Source organism: Anolis sagrei, chromosome 4 (assembly GCF_037176765.1).
Source record: "Anolis sagrei isolate rAnoSag1 chromosome 4, rAnoSag1.mat, whole genome shotgun sequence".
In the NCBI taxonomy this organism is placed as follows: domain Eukaryota; kingdom Metazoa; phylum Chordata; class Lepidosauria; order Squamata; family Dactyloidae; genus Anolis; species Anolis sagrei.
In genome coordinates, this window is record NC_090024.1 from 59,983,482 (window position 1) to 60,000,864 (window position 17,383).

Below are 17,383 nucleotides of genomic sequence, written 5' to 3' on the forward strand. Positions count from 1 at the left end.
CACCTGCAATCAAAGAGCATTCTAAACTCCACCAATGATGGAATTGAACCAGTCTTGGTACACAGAACTCCCATGAACAACAGAAAATACTGGAAGGGTTTGGTGGGCATTGACCTTGAGTTTTGGAGTTGTAGTTCACCTGCCTCCATAAATCACTGTGGATTCAATGAAAGGTCTGGCCCAAACTTGGCACGAATATTCCATATGCCCAAATGTGGGCATGGTGGGCATGGCCAAGCGATGCTGGCTTCCCTGGCCCGGAAGCCTGGCCACGCCCACCCGGCGCCGCCTCCACCATTCGCGCCACCAGGGATTTTCTGTTACAGAGGAATGGCGCCCGCTCTGCTGCGTTTCTCCCTCCACAGGCTTCTCCATCCCGTGTGGAAGGAGAAGCCTGTGGAGGGAGAAGCGCAGCAGAGCGGACGCCATTGGCGGCGGCGGCGGCGAGGGGCTTTGGACAGGCCAGGATAGGCCGTGCGGGCCAGATAAAGGTCCTTGGCGGGCCGCATACGGCCCACGGGCCGTAGTTTGGGGACCCCTGGCTTATAGGGTTGCCTTATGGCTGCATTATGGTCATCATAGGTCAGAAATAATTTGAAGGCACACAACAACAAAAATAACAGATTTCTGTATCTATGCCGATTCAGCTATCCACCGTTTGAAAATACTTACAACATCCCCCAAGAGCAAACTTCAATTCTGGCATATTTACTTTACTAAGTCATTGTATTTAATGGGACTTGTATATGCACTTTACTAAGCCATTGGATTTAATGGGACTTGAGCAGCCAGTAATGATGGTATCTGGGGGGGGGGGGGGGAGTGCTGAATTAAACCCCAAAGGATATCAAGGATCTACAGTATTTGTATATGTGTGCATTGTTTTAGAAGACAAATAAACAATCTATAGAATTAAAATCAGTAAAAACAAAACACAACATTACAATCTCATTGTAGCTGGTGGCCAAAAGCCTGTTGGCATACTTTTCGCTAGGAATTAATAATAATAATAATAATAATAATAATAATAAACTTTATTTCTAGAATTAACTAAAGGTATGATATCACTACCATCACATAGAATTCTTGTGTCTTTAAGAAATTCCAGAGACTGCCAGCCTATAATGGTTACACTGACGCAAGTTCCACTGAATTTGATAGGGCTTTATTCTGTGTGTGTATGGTGCTACAACACTTATATTTGGTTTTGCATATTGATATCACTGCAACATAAAAAGTTTCAAGAAATGACCTTAAATGAACTCCTCCAGCCAAAGGAATTAATTCAAAATCACTATTGGTGAATGAGCAGCTCTCCAGATATTGACAACATCTCCCATTGTCCCATCACTGCCTTAGGGATGGTATTAGTTGTCATCCAATACATTCCTCGTGCCTTCTTAACTGTATGTTCCATCATACAGCTGTTTAAATCCCACTTTGTTAGAAAAAGCAGACTTAATTTCACAACTTTTTTTTGTTCTACATAAAATAAAACACCTGGAATTGGAAATATTTAGACAATTTTAATATTCACGCCTTGTTCCAAAAGATTTTGGACTTTGCAGTGTATTAAAAACCTTCTGTCATCATAAAGTATATCAAACAAGAAACCAGTGAGAAAAAAGTTGAAAATGGTTTTCAATTCATTGCCTATTTAAACTAGGACAGACTTTGGACAATCCCATTATATCACCAGAAATTTTGGGAAAGCTCACTGGCAATGTAAATTACACTAAACCTTATGGCAGAACCTTTAAAAACACCCCTGATCAGTCAGATTTTTGCAGACTCTTAAAAATATATTTATGAGTCAACCATTTCCTTGATATAACAAAAATTGTCATTTTTGTTGTTCTGCTTTAAGAAGTTTTCAATAAAAACAAAACAATTTCCAAAAAAAAAGAGAGAGAGAAGACTGAAAGCCTCAGTGTGACAGGAAGTTGTCATATCTTCAGACAACATAGAACCACCCTTCAGAGTAAACAAAGAGGGGAAAAGAGCGGCATGCGTTTTCAAAAGGCTGAGCGGCTGAGCGGCATTTTCAAAAGCCTGAAATGCCTTTGTTTGTTTTCCATGTGAGGGTGAAGGAGAGGGTTGTGCAGTAGGGATTTTTGCTAATACTTAGCTTGTGATTTTGTTCAGTAGCATTAACTGTTAGTAAAGTTTGTTTGGTTTGGTATTTGTATTCTAAGGAAGGAAGAGCGTCAGGTTCCTGCACAAAAGAGTGCTCTCTCTGCTCCTTGTCCTTATTTAGAATTGAGAGATTATGGGTCCAGTGACCAAAAAAGGGAAAAGCACCCCCCCCCCCCCCCAAATCGGACATGACTAGACTTAATGTCATGGGGAAACCTGTACCATTACTAGGAAGCTATATCTTTTTTGGAATGCATATGCTTTTAAGTTATCCCATATAGACAGAAGGTTGTAGGAAGAACACTGCTTTTTAGGTAGGGTATATTATACTATTATTATTATTATCACAGGCCCCTTCCACACAGCTGAATAAAATCCCAGATTTTATGCTTTGAACTGGGATATATGGCAGTGTGGGCTTAGGACCCTTCCAAACAGCCATATAACTTAGAATATCAAGGCAGACAATCCACAATATCTGCTTTGACCTGGGTTATCTGAGTCCACACTACCATATATTCCAGTTCAAAGCAGATAATGTGGGATGTTATTCAGTTGTGTGCAAGGGGCCCAAGGGCCCTTCTACAAAGCCATATAACCCAGAATATCAAGGCAGACAATCCACAATATTGGGTTATCTGTCCACAGTGCCATATAATCCAGTTCAAAGCAGATAATGTGGGATTTTATTCAGCTGTGTGCAAGGGACCTTCTACAAAGCCATATAACCCAGAATATCTAGGCAGACAATCCACAATATCTGCTTTGAACTGGATTATCCGAGTCCACACTGCCATATAATCCAGTTCAGTGTGGGATTTTATGCAGCTGTGTGGAAGGGGCCTTAGAAAAGCTTAGGCTCCTAACTTCTTCCCACTCAGGTCTCCAAACTCCCTTTGAATCCTGAGCAGAACTAGGATGTGTTTCTGTGGAAGCGCCTGAGGGGAAAAGCCCGCCAAAGAAAAGAAAAACAGAGGAAGAAAGCAAGGAAGAGGGAAGGCGCGTCATCATTACCTGAGTCATTTGGAGGAGCTTTTGTGCTGGCGTTGCCAAAAGAAAACAAAATGAAAGAGAAAGAGTGCATAGTAACATCTGCAGGGGAGAGGGAAGGACCTTTTCTCACCCTCTCGACCGAGAAACACAGAAGGTTCCCCTTCCCTCTCCCCTGCCGCCTCTCAAAGGAGACAGAGCAGCCTTTTTTGGCGGGAGGGATGCGAGGTGCCCCTTGTGGCCGGAGGCTTTATAGGCCATGACAGCCGGGAGTCCAGAAGGAGGCCTCCCTTCGCCTTCCTCGCTTCCTGCTTTAGGAAGTCAAAGTGACCGCCGCGCATGCGCAAAGTGCTGCCCCGCCCTCAACAACAGGCATGGACCAACCTGGGCCCTCCAGGTGTTTTGGACTTCAACTCCCACCATTCCTAACAGCCTCAGGCCCTTTCCTAAAGGGAAAGGGCCTGAGGCTGTTAGGAATGGTGGGAGTTGAAGTCCAAAACACCTGGAGGGCCCAATCTTGGGGCCTTTCCACACTGCCCTATATCCCAGAATATCAAAGCAGAAAATCCCACAATATCTGGGTTATTTATCTGAGTCCATTTATCTGAGTCATTTATTTATCTGAGTCCACACTCAGATATTGTGGGATTTCCTGCCTTGATCTTCTGGCTGTGTGGAAAAGCCCTTAGACACCTTGCATGCACATCAATGGCACTATCCAGCAGTTCCCCAAATACCATTTTCTTGATTTCAATTCACTCCCACTTTTCTCTGTATGAGGTGGAACACAAAGGCTTAACAACAATATGCAATTAAAAATAACACCTTAATGTAAAGGTTAATATACAATGAAGCTAAATTTAACTTAAAAACCCAAGTTAAAACAATCAGGGCCAGCTAACACCACCTAACAAAGAAATCCCCCAGGCAGGAAGCAGCCAGGCTTTAAAGCTACAAGGCTATTCAATGCTAATCATGCTAGCCCACTGCAACATTCACACTTGCCTCCAACAGACAAGAGTTCTTTCTTCCACCCTGAACATTCCACAGATACAGTATTCCCTCACTTATCGGGGATGTCACATTCCAGGACCACCTGCAAAAAGTGAAAATCCGCGAAGTAAGGATGCTATATATGTATATCGAGTTCCGAGGGTGAAGGCAGAAGTGAGGAGAGATTTAAAGGCACTGCACACCTTTTTTTTTTTTTGCTAGTTATCTCTGCTTTGCTTTGCAATCTCTCTTGATTGGCTGCCTCTCTCCTGACGGGGAAGGGTGAGACCCCCTTCCACACTCCATCGTTGCCAGGAGGTGGGATTAGAACACTGCTCTGGGCAACGGCAACCATTCATAAACTGGGAGACAAAAACCTGCAAAATTGCGAGTCCATGAAAAGCGAACCACAAAGTAGCGAGGGAACACTGTATATAAATCCCATTTGCCTAGATTTCAACAGACCTCTCAAGCTCTGAGGATGCCTGCCATAGATGTGGGTGAAACATCAGGAGAGAATGCTTCTGAACATAGCCATACAGCCTGGAAAGCTCACAGGAACCTAGCATTAAAAGATTTTAAAAATGTAATAAATTAAAAACACTGTACCTCCTCCCCATTAAAAAGTCTGCCGGCTGTCATCAAATGGCTCCTGAATTTTTTTAAAAAAATAGTAGCCTGCTTATGTGCTCACGCATATGCAAAAGGAGGGAAGAAAATAATAACAAGAAAGAAAGGAAGAATTTTTTTCGTGTCAGGAGTGACATGAGAAACTGCAAGTTGCTTCTGGTGTGAGAGAATTGGTTGTCTGCAAGGAGATTGCCCAGAGGATGCCCAAATGTTTTTGATGTTTTACCATCCTTGTGGGAGGTTTCTCTCATGTCCCCTCATGGGGAGCTGGAGCTGAAAGAGGGAGCTCATCCACACTCTCCCTGGATTTGAACCTGCGAACCTTCAGTCCTACCGGCACAAGGGTTTACTTTAACCCATTGTGCCACCGGGGGTTCCAGGAAGGAAGATAATGGTCCAAAATGGGCATAGAATGTATCTATTGGCTTAGTATTTTGCTTAGAGACCATATTTGTGTATGTTTAAGTGCCTCTGAAGAATTATAGTACAGGCAGTCTCCAACTTACAAATGATTCATAGTTAAGAACAGCAGTGAGACAACAGCAAGTGAGAGAAATCTACCCCTTGGAAGGGAAATTCATTCCTGGGAGAGTTGCCATGGGGTAAAAGGTGTCTCCACTCAAGCTTTATTACCAATCCTTGTTTCCACAACAAGCCATTTTTTCCCAAAATCTAATTAGCACAGTGAGACAAAGTGAGTTGAAATCTTCTGGACATAGTTACAAACAGCAAATCAAACACCACAGGGGTGTTAACCCTTCCCTATGCTATCCAAAGCCTATATATATCTGGAGTTAGACTGTAAAATGTACCTAAAACATACAAATTCAACTTAAGATCAAACCTACAGAACCTTGTTCGTGGCTAGGGGACTGCCTGTATTTCAAAACATTGAGCCAAGAAAGTCTTCATTTTTTTTTTGTTAATCTGACAGATTATATTTTTCTCAGACATATGAATATATTTTCTATGGCATAGTAATTCCAAAATAAGTATACCACTTAGAAAACATCCCAAGGCTTGTAATAAAACCAAATCCTCCTGACACTTTTGTCACATGTCTAAAAGGAATAAAGGTCCACACCTAGACCATAAAAGTGTGGGAAAAGGACTAGTGTCACACTTGAAACATGTCCATGATCTCATGTCCAAATTTTGATACCGCCCTTAAAATATTCTACTGATTGCAATACACCACCAAAACGATATCTTAGTTATCTATACTTCTATAAGTTTACATACCGGTTATAGTTCTCATCGTCATTGTTACTGTGAAGATAGATTTTAAAGTGACCTGCCCAAGACCCATTATATACAATGGCATGTAAAATGATATACTGTATATAAAATGGTTTGCTTTTAGGATTAAAAACAACAACATTGTTTCAATCCATGGATGATTCCGTGGATATAGAATATATGCCTGTGGGTATAGAGGGCTAATAATTGTATTTGCTAAGTGAGTTACCAAACTCTTGAAATGCAAGGATAATGAGTCTCAGGGCCCTTCCACACAGCTATATCAAAGCAGAAAATTCCACAATATCTGGTTTGAACTGGGTTACCTGAGTCCACACTGCAATATATTCCAGTTCAAAGCAGATAATCTGGGTTTTCGTTCAGCTATGTAGAAGGGGCCCCAGAAGCATGCTGCTGTATCTATAATTTGTTTTAGGGATTGAATAAACTTACTTATATTTTGGTGAAGAAAATCTGGTAAAATGTATTGGTAAGGCTCATATCTAGGTATCAGTTCTAACCAGAGTAGACTTGTTGATTCCAGTAAACACTTATGTAGGTTCAAGGGATTAAATGGATCTCTTGCGTCAGCCAGATTTGAATCCAGATCTATCATAAAATCCATTATAGACAGATCTGATGCATGCCATCTTAACTTGGAAAAAATTGGACATTTATAAAACAGGAACTATGATTATTGTATGTTTAGTATGACAATCAGATAATGGGAAAGACTTGGCTTCCTAGCAAGGGCTGAAATTGTGAATGATTAGTACAAATAGCTAATGCTTTCAGAACAGAGAGCTTTTCTCAGGAATGCACACATACATGCACAAATAATTTGTTGTGTGAATTGCATACAAACATATCTGTTACATGCACGAGACATTTCTTGTGCCACAATGTTTACATACATACAGTGTGTCCCCAAAATGTATGCCTCCTTAACACTTTATACCTGTGGTTCTCAACTTGTGGGTTCCCGGGTGTTTTAGCCTACAACTCCCAGAAATCCCAACCAGTTTACCAACTGTTAGGATTTCTGGGAGTTGAAGACCAAAACATCTAGGGACCCACAGGTTTAGAACCACTGCTTTATACTGTGATTCTGGATGTATTTTTTAAAAAATATATACATGCCTAACAGGATGAAGGATTAATTGCTCTTGGCCAGAGTGTATGTAATAATAGGTTTGGAAATACAGCTTCCATTTCTCAGTATTTGTCCTGTGTGTCATTGTTCAATTGTTCAGTGATGTGTCCTTTTTATGAATTATGTATCATTCTGAAATCTCTTGTCAATCTGTTTCCATGAAACATAAACCCTAAACATTTGTGTTAGAAGTCTTGGACTAAACCAGACAATCTTGTGGCCCTTTAGGTGTTCTTGGACTACAGCACCCAGCATTCCTCATCATTGGCTATGCTGACTGAAATTGATAGGAACCGCAATCCAGTAGTATCTGGAAGGATGCATAAACCTCACCCTCCAAATTCAGGCCCTGAAATTTCAAAGGATGGCCAAAAACATACCCTGCTATACAGAAATCAAAAGCATTTAATATTTCTAGCTCTGCACATAGGCTGCAGTTATACATTAAGGTTAAATCCCATTGAGAGATCAGTTCTATATGCAGGATTTGGGTATTAGACAGTGGTTAACACAAATCTGCTCCTGGAGTATAGTTAGGCAAACCCCTAGATCACGAGCTAAACAGGACTAATATCCCAGTCCCTGTAAGGCAGTGGTTCCCAATCTTTTTTGACCCCTTGACCAGGGACTACTCTCCAATATTAGTACCAAAATGGTTATGAATCAGTTTTTTGTCAACTTTAGATTTGGTTTGGTTATTTAGAGCACTGATTCAGAAAACTGCATTGGATAGACCACATCAGCTCTAGTTTCTGATATAGAACATATGCCATCCAGTAGTCACCATCTGCTCACCCACAGAAAACTATATTTAATAAGACTTGGCACTATAAGAGGGCTTTGTGAGACCAGTCACTTTAGTTGCAACGGTGAGGTCATGGACCATATTTTAATTCTTGCAGACCACTGGTGGTCCATGAACCACAGGTTAGGAACCACTGCTGTAAGGAGAAAATGGTAGTGCTGGAGAAAGAGTGACATAGTGACAGCCTGTCAGTCTTGGGAGGGTCAGGGACAAATGTGTGTGCTGCTGCTACTGTCTCAATTTCCTCCCACAGCAGAGGTGTGTGTGTATATGTCTATAGAATGGGTACTGCCACCAGAGACTTTAATATAATCTGCTTTTTAAAACAAAGTAGCATGACAGAGATGTTTCTATTTCTTATCCCTGGGCTGATGATCCCAAGCAATGAGCAAAAAATGCTCTTTGGAACTGCAACAAGAATTCTGCAATTGCACTTTAACTTGACTGTCTTCCAAATATTGTACTTCAGTTACCATCAGCCTTAGCTAGTGTTCCCTATGGTGAGGGATTATGGAAGTTGCAGTTCAAGGTCATCTGTCAGATATACATTTTCCAATACTGCCTCTAAGAGAATGAGTTTTTTTCTTTACTATTCTTGTTTGTATGCAACCTGAATAAAATTATACTTTTAAGCTCTAAATTTTGTAAAACAACATGTAATGGCACATACATATGATTGTTTTAAAAAGATAGCTGTAAAAGGTAATAAATTAGACAACTTATAATTTGCTGACTTTTAATAGCACTCAGAATTGGCTGCCTCGGGCCACCATTTCATTTTGCTTTATCAGGGAGTTGGTTTCACTGAATTAACATTCCCTTTGAATTAGCATTAAATTAGCTATATGCAAAGTGCAATTGCTTCATCAGTATTACAGGGACAGAGACTACAGAACAATTGACGATGCTCCCTGAGGGACTATAGCATCTGACATAAGTGCCACTCCTGTGGCACAGAAGGTTTGCCAGCTTTTTGACTCTTTTCTCTGAACCACAGCCCTTCAATCTGCTGAGCAAATGGATAGAAGAATGTGTTAGTAGCAAAGAAAAGCACTGAACCTTCAGAGAAGGCCATAAATCTACAGGAACCAAAGCTACAAACACATTCAGAAAATTAGTCAGTAATGAACAAATTATTTCCGAAGTTAGTTTAGTTAATTTCTTCCCATTGCAGTCAACTTGTGGAGGGCAAAAGAGGAAAACACCTCTTTCCTTTTTTTTTTTAAAATAATCTTTATTCACTTTTCCAAATACATATAGTAAAAGAGGGGCAATAGTTAAAAAAAAGAAGGGAAAAAAGGAAAGAGGCAGGGAAGAGGTAAAGAAAGAAAAGCACGGGTAGGTAGAGGGGGGGGGGGTAATTCCTGAATACATCATGCTTGCTGGGTTTTAAATGTGACAGATGCTCCACCATAGAATCTCCTCCTCCTCCTCTATAGGATCTCACTGCCTGGTTGGAATTCTATTCTAACTTACCTTAAAGTAAGCCATGGTTGAACACATTGGGCCTTACTCCTGAGTTGACATACATAGGTCATGCTGTGGACTCTAGATAATAGACTGCAGTATAATGAAAATTTAAAGCATGTCACCATAAAAAGTTAGTTGAACATGGCATATGACATACTTTCCATTGAAGTGGGCAAGTGTGCAAGCAGCCCCCACATTTTGTATTTGTGGGTCCTGGGTATAAAAAAAATTGACTTATCCCCCACCACTAAATTGCTCTTTAGGGGGATATAGAGGGTTTTTTTCACAAACCTTTGGAAATTTGTGGATCTCTCACAAATTTGCAAATAATTTCAATTTTTAAAAAATCTCAACATGACTAAAATGCTTTCTAGGGTTCGGAAAGACTCCAAAACATACCCCTGTGTCCTCTACAGGACTTTACAGGCAAAATTGGTGTTTCCATGAGATCAGGTATAACAGGGGCCTGTCTCTCCAAGGTCTCTTGGCGGGCTAATGTGGCCTCTATGACTTCAACAGTTGCCTACTCCTGCTTTACATATGAAATGATTTGCCAGCACTATGGAACAGTGCAAAAGCAGAATAATCTTGGCATAGGATTATTCCTTTTGTTTGTGAGCAGTCCTGTACTTGGGTTTTCATTCACCTTTTTCCCCAGCCAGAAATATAAGAAATACTTAAGTTCTAATGAACCATGTAAAGTAAAGGAAGAAGGGGGTGTCAAACTGATTAGAGTGTAGAGCCAGCCTAACCTTGTTGGCTAACTTTGTAGGTAGTCCAAACCTCCCCCTCTCTCTCTCTATATATATATCTAAATATAAAACAATATAATAAGCTATATAGTAGTTTTGATAAGAGATGCAGTACTGTTATAAATCTTTCCTCATAAGCAGGTACTGTACCACTAAATTCAATGTGTCTTACTTCCAACTAAGCATATCTAGATTAGGCATGGGCAAACGTTGGCTCTCCAGGTGTTTTGGATTTCAATTCCCACAATTCCTAACAATCAGTAGGCTGTTAGGAATTGTGGGAGTTGAAGCCCAAAACACATGGAGGGCCAAAGTTTGCCCATGCCTGATATAGATGCTATTTAGCTGAAGATGGCTATAAGATGTGATCTAATTTATCCTTAACTTGGAATCTTACTGCAATATTATTCATCTTTCTTGCAATATTATTCAGTTAAGATTCACAACAGCTCTGGTGAATATAGTAGGACTTCTATATCAACAGACATAGAAGAGCTGTTAAAATTTAAAATTAAGGAATACATTAACAACATCAGAAAATTTAGTTTTTGGAATGGTGAAGATATATTATCCCATTTATTAAAAAATATGTGGCTTTCCCTTGTACACTGCAATATGCTGCTTAGTGCTATATCAGATGACAGACATTTGCATCCTCCCAAGGAATAATAAAAACAACTCTTCATCAGCATGGATAGCCACATATCAAGCTGACATTTCCTCTCTGGGATTATCCTGAGGTCTAACAGGCTATTTAGATCTATTAAACAGCTTTGAACCATATATTATTAACAGCCAGTATTTTACTTACCTCATAATTTTTTTATTTATTTTGTTTGAAATCCACTAGTTTTCATGAGAAGAGACCACACAGTACAGGATTTATCCCCCTTTTCCTGCTTTAAAGAGGAGATAGGAAGAGTCACTTTTAGTTCAAACAAAAGTTATTTTGTACAAACAGGCATGACAAAACCTGTCTTCATTCCTTTCTGTTCAACTCAGCCCAGTATAATTCTTAGCTTCAGAGCACAATCCTATACATGTCTACTCAGAAGTAAATCCCAATGAGTTAAGTGGAACTTGCTCCCAGGAAACTGGTTAATCAGTTACCAGATTTTATAGACTTTGTTTTCAAAGTTGTCATAATTCTGATTTGAACTTGGAAAATCACAAATGCATAGACCTCAATTTTAACTCATTCTTCTGGGGCTACAGATGAGGAACCTATTTTATTTTGGATATGATAGCAGTATAATCTCTATATAATAAAGGGACTCGTTTTTCTCCATGCAACTTATAACATGTGCCAGGCATCAATGTGTGGCAGGATATGTGAATTGAATCCATTGTATTTGTTAATGTGTTATGAGTTCATCTTATAAGAAAAGCATCATTTTGACAATCATATATTAAGCATTTTTCTTTATTATGTTGCCATAGTGAAACCAATATATTTACCACACATTTCACATATAGAAGCTAATATTACTATCTTGTATTCATTTACCTTGGCATTAAGTAATTTGAACTTACATGTAGGGATTGCACTATATACCAAGGAAAATTAAAGGTCTTACCAAATGTTTAGGATAACATTCTGGCTACCTATCCTTGCATGTCTCATGACTTGCTTCATGCTTTGACCTGCATTCCCACTAACGTGATGAACAGCCCCATAAGAGAACCACTAAATGATATTAGCAGGAGTCATATACATGATACAACATAATATTAATACCCAACTAAAGCATGCAGCAGTATATCTAAAATTCTTGGCACAACGTCTGAAGTTAAGGTCTTAAAATTGACTATTCAGCATTAAGGGAGACGTTATATACTTACCTTTTTGTTTTGATTGTAAATGTTCAGTCTGACTCTGCTCTTGAGCAGCAGTGGTGGGTTATTTAATGTTTTCTTCCCCTGATCATACCAGCTGGGAAAGGTAAGGCTATAAAATCACCCGTGGACCACACTAGAGAATGCTGAGAGGAGTTTTGCTGCAGCTCGGATATACACAATGTGCAATGGATAACCTAATATGTCTTTCATTTAACTGGCTGGGCAGGTTTCTGAATTCTCTGGAACATGGAATCATACCAGAATTTGTTGGCATAACAGGCCCGTCAAACTGGTTCTTGGGTAGAGCAAGAACCCGTCCAACCAGTCTGCATCAAAGGGCAGCTCAACATGCTGCGGCTCAACTCAGCTCTGAAGCTTCATAAGTGGCGAATTATTCACGCCTCCACCAACTCCCAACAGAGAATGTTGTAGCCTCCAGCAAAACAATTTACCAAAGGGTTGGGGAGTGCTGTATCCCTAACCATATCAAACACAGCAACATCCTATTGTTGCAAAGCTTTTTTATTACATTTCTAGATGGAGCGGTTGATAGATAAGCATTGCATTGGTCATCCAAAGAAAAGAAACAAATGCAAAGAAACCAATAAGAAAAGGATACTTCAATTAAACAGCATTTCCATTTCTTACAAACAGTACTCAAACTGGGATCCAAGCCTGAAGTATTTTTAGATGTTGGTAGCAAAAGCTCCAGTAACCAATAGAAATAGAAATATTATGTTACACATACGATTAAAGTGCGGGCAACACAAAAACGTTGCTCTTTTTGGAGCAATGTTTGATAGTATTTAGTTTGCTATACAGAGTTAATGCAGGAGTGGCAGGTCAGAAGAGATGTGTGTTGATACATGTAAAACTAAGTTGCAAAACACGTTGAAGCATTGCAATGTGCTAACAGAAAGATAGCCCTAATTTCCAACAGACTGTATCCTATTAAGGTTTTACAAGCATCCATTGTTTGTAGCATTCCAGAAGGCCCTTGTAACTTTAATTTTAAGTAGAGATCCAATTCCTAATGAAATTCAGTTTTCTCATTTACCGTTAAGATCAGGATTTGGTTGCTGTGAGTTTTTCGGGCTGTAGGGCCATGTTCTAGAAGCATTCTTTCCTGGTGTTTTGCCCACATCTATGCCAGGCATCTTCAGAGGTGATGAGGTCTGAGGATGCCTTCCATACATATGGATGAAACGTCACGAAAAAATGCTTCTGGAACATGGCCATTGGCCATACAGTCCAGAAAACTCACAGCAACCCAGTGATTCTGGCCATGAAAGCCTTTGACAACACAAAGATCAGAATTGTTTGGTGGGGACACAATATCCAATGACCCCAGTGATTTTTACTTGTCTTTAACGGGATGATCAACTTGGTGGAAATGCTACTTTCAGTCATTGCCATTCAGAAAGCATCCCAAGCTCCGTCTTGAAAACATTTATTATACTGATCACAGCAATGAACAATAAGGAGCAAGAGTAGTACAGAGAAAACAGGGAAGAGAAGGGAAGTGAAGGAAAACTGAGATAGTGGAAGAGAAGGCAAAATGTACAGGGAAGGACAAAACAACAGGTGAGGGAAGGACAAGGATATAACCGTCTGCCCCAAACCAATTTCTCATAGGTTCTAAGGGCCCTTTCACACAGCCATATAACCCAGAATATCGAGGCAGAAAACCCCACAATATCTGCTTTGAATTGGATTATCCGAGTCTACACTGCCATATATTCCTTTAAAAGCAGATAACGCTGGATTTTATTCCACTGTGTGGAAGGCGCCTAACATTATTTAGCTGTATTGGAAAATGATCTCTTTCTTGTTATAAGATTTCAACAGAAGGGCATTCATATTTTCTTTTGAAGGGAAACAAAAAGCAGCAAGATTTTACCAATATTCCATCTTTGAATGATACTTTTAAAACATATTTTATTTTTCATATTCTATGAGAGATTACATGATCCTTATCTCCAGAATTGGATTTCTCCTGTGAGATGGAAGAACAAATTACCTACCATGCACAGTGCTTGCTGGATTATCATGTTAATTTCCCTTTGAAGCTTATATCACCAGATAAAAATGCCCATCAATGTAAAAGACCTGCCTGGACAGCTGCAGCTACATCTATACTATAGAATTAAGACAGCTTGACACCACTTTTACTGCCATGGCTCAATGCCATAAAATTGTGGGATTTATAGTTTGGTGAAGCACTGTTTGGCAAAGAAGACTACAACTCCTATGACTCCATAGCATTGAGCCATGGCAGTGAAAGTGGTGTCAGGCTACATTAATTTTACAGTGTAGATGCAGCTTCACAGTATTACAATAAAGATCTTCAAATGTACCAGATATCATGGACTGGTTTTTTTCATTCAGATACACTTGGGAAAAAAGTGACAAAAGGTATTGGCTCACATATCTAGCTCTAACATGAAAATTTTAATTATACTTTCCAAATGATTAGTTGTTGGAACATACTAAATTACCGGTTCAGCTAACTTTGGATCATGCTGTCATCATTTCATCAACCTTAGCAGAATTTTTTCCAGGTGTGGAAGGAAAAAAGTCTAATTAAATCATTTGTGTTGAAATGCAAATATTAACATAGCATACAGTCAAGGTTGTAGGTTGCAAATGATTTAGAGAATGGAAACAAACCCAAAAGAAGCTACAGAGAGTAGAACAGTTCTAATGGTACAACAGATGTGCAGCGTTTACATTACAGCCATACGACCTCAGGCTATTGTTTTCAGAATTGAGCTCGGTCAGTAGACCTGAACAGAAGAGTTTCAGTTATATGTGGTGTAGGAAATGGTTTTGATGATGTAGACAGGCTTACAATGAGTAGGATTAAAGTCATACTGCATATCATGAAGAAGAGTACTGATTGCTGGAGGTGTTCTTTATAATTAAATATAGTGTTCAAGGACCAGGCTATATATTAATAAGTTTGATTATCAAAAATAGTTTTGAAAGGGGGCAATTTAGAAAAAAAGTATATGCCAACGTTTCTCAAAGTGGGGACCCCGGGGGGGGGGTCATGAGGGGGTTTCCGGGGGGGGGGGTCACCAAAGACCATCAAAAAACACATATTTCTGATGGTCTTACGAACCCCTTTGACAAAGAAGGCTGAAGATCTCTCCACCTGTCCTTCTCTTCCTTTTTGGAAACAGATAGAAAATGCTCTCACCAAAAGCCCTCCTCCTCCTGTGATTGGCCGGACTCTCAGCTGGCCTCTCAGCCAAGGGAAGGTCTGTTTCTGAGACTCCAAGTGGGGAGAGGAGAGCAGGTATGCTCTCCCCTAAATCACTGTCAATTCCTCCCAAATCCCTCCAGTATTTTCTGGTCATGGGAGTTCTGTGTGCCAAGTTTGGTTCAATTTCATCATTGGTGGAGTTAAGAATGCTTTTTATTGTAGGTGAACTATAAATTCCAGCAACTACAACTCCCAAATGACAAAATCAATGCCCCTTAAACCTCACCAGTATTCAAATTTGGGTATATCGGGTATTTGTGCCAAATTTGGTCCAGTGAATGAAAATACATCCTACATATCAGATATTTACGTTACGATTCATAAGAGTAGCAAAATTACAGTCATGAAGTAGCAACGAAAATAATTTTATGGTTGGGGGTCACCTTAACATGAGGAATTGTATTAAGGGGTTATGGCATTAGGAAGGTTGAGAACCACTGGTATATACAGGACATGTTAAGGTGAAGTAGATGCATCATTAACCCTCTCCTTCTTATAATTTTGCTACTCAAACTTTCCTCTCTCCAAAGAAATTTTCTCCTGGATTCCAGATGTGTTTTCTAGCATAAATTTGTCTCTGGCAAAAGTTCACTCCGAAAGTTGCTGCTTGATTCTTTCATTCTCTCACTTTTTTCATTTTATGCTATAACAAAGTAACACGACTATTTTTTAAAGGAACTACTGGTAGGTGAAGAAAAATCAAAGTTCATATTGCTACCTTTTTAATGTAAATTTGCCCTTTCCCATACTGCTTTTCTGTTCACAACTACAATGGTGACCAGGGTTTTAGAACACGTTTGCATGCTCTTGACCTTTAAATAATGTATTTTTATTCCCAAAGAAAGGCAATGAAAATGAGTACAATATAGGTAGTGATAACCATCAAAAACAGGATTTTAAACACACATGCTTGCAAGCTCCTAACCCTTAAATAATGCCTTTCTTATGGAATAAAAAATACAGTGAAAATGATTGCAACATAGGTAGTGTTAATCATAAAAACATTTAGAGACAATTTACTCTGTCTTGCCTATTTCATTAACCTGTTTGTTAGTAAGATTTTGATGATATTGTGTTATGGTGTTACTCACTGGTTGATAGTGGAGAAGTTCTGATCAAACCATTTCCTATAATCCCTGTTGTTGACAGGTTTTCCTTAATTATTTCACTACACGCGAAATCCATGAATTCATTTTTGTGCTTAGCACGTTGTGCTTAGCGAGCACTTCATTTTATAGAGCAACACAGCAATGTGTCTTAAGGTGAAAGAGTTTGAATTTCACAATCTTTCTTAAAGAAGCAGCAGCTGACACAGGTGCTGACTTGCTCCTTTGGTAAATGTATGCACAAACATTCAAGGTTTTATTATAAAAATGCACAATACAATATTGAAATATGTCCAGAAGCTTTATGAACAAATCTGTGGAGTCTCAGGGTGGATCTAGACAGCTCTTTTACTGCGGGAGTTACCGCAATAAAAAAGGGGCTGTCCAGGTGACGTCCTGGACAAACTTGCATTAATCTCCCACAAACCAGGAAAACCCTGGTTTGTGGTAAATTGATTTGATAGTGGGTTTATTCCACACTTTCTTGGAAGACACAGGACAAACCCACTACTTCTGGTGTCTGGACAGCAGAATACTGTCCAGACAGTATTCCCACAGTTTTCCAGGCTAAATTAGCCTGGAAAATTGTGGGAATACCAACCCCTCCTCAAAAGCCCTCTAAAGAGAGAAAAGAACTCACCCAGCCTCCATGGGACAGCTGCTGGAATTCTACTGGTGTGTACAAATGACATGCCAGGAGAAAGGGGGGTGGAGGAGGAAAATCACTCCTGCCCCCCCTTCTCCTGGCATATCATTTGTACACATCAGAAAGTGCGTGTGGATGGGGTCCCTGTATGGAAAGGCCCTCAGGAGCAGGGATAAAATCCCTGAGAAGGTTAGCCAACACATATTTTCACAATACTCGCTAGTAGGACAAGGAACCCCAAAGCTGTCATTTGGACATAGACACTGATGAATTAAAGTTGCAACATTTTTATGTAGGAGGCAGTCTGGATTCGGAATTCTGGATTATGATATGTATCAATAGTATGTGTGATGTAT

General features: G+C 39.7%; 1 protein-coding gene across 6 annotated transcripts in view; it reads right to left on the reverse strand.

The window, feature by feature from the left end:
- The window catches only part of RBBP8 (RB binding protein 8, endonuclease), a 60,996-nt gene extending 48,653 nt beyond the window's left edge, over nucleotides 1–12,343 (reverse strand). For 5 of the 6 annotated variants that reach the window (XR_010909810.1, XM_067467450.1, XM_067467452.1 and 2 more), the window contains exon 1: nucleotides 3,151–3,429. The gene's annotated coding sequence lies outside the window, so the exon portion shown is untranslated. Of the gene's footprint in view, nucleotides 1–3,150; nucleotides 3,430–10,979; nucleotides 11,068–12,010 lie in introns of those variants that run through there. The other variant, XM_067467449.1, reaches the window with a different exon arrangement.
- Between the last annotated feature and the right edge of the window lie 5,040 nt (nucleotides 12,344–17,383).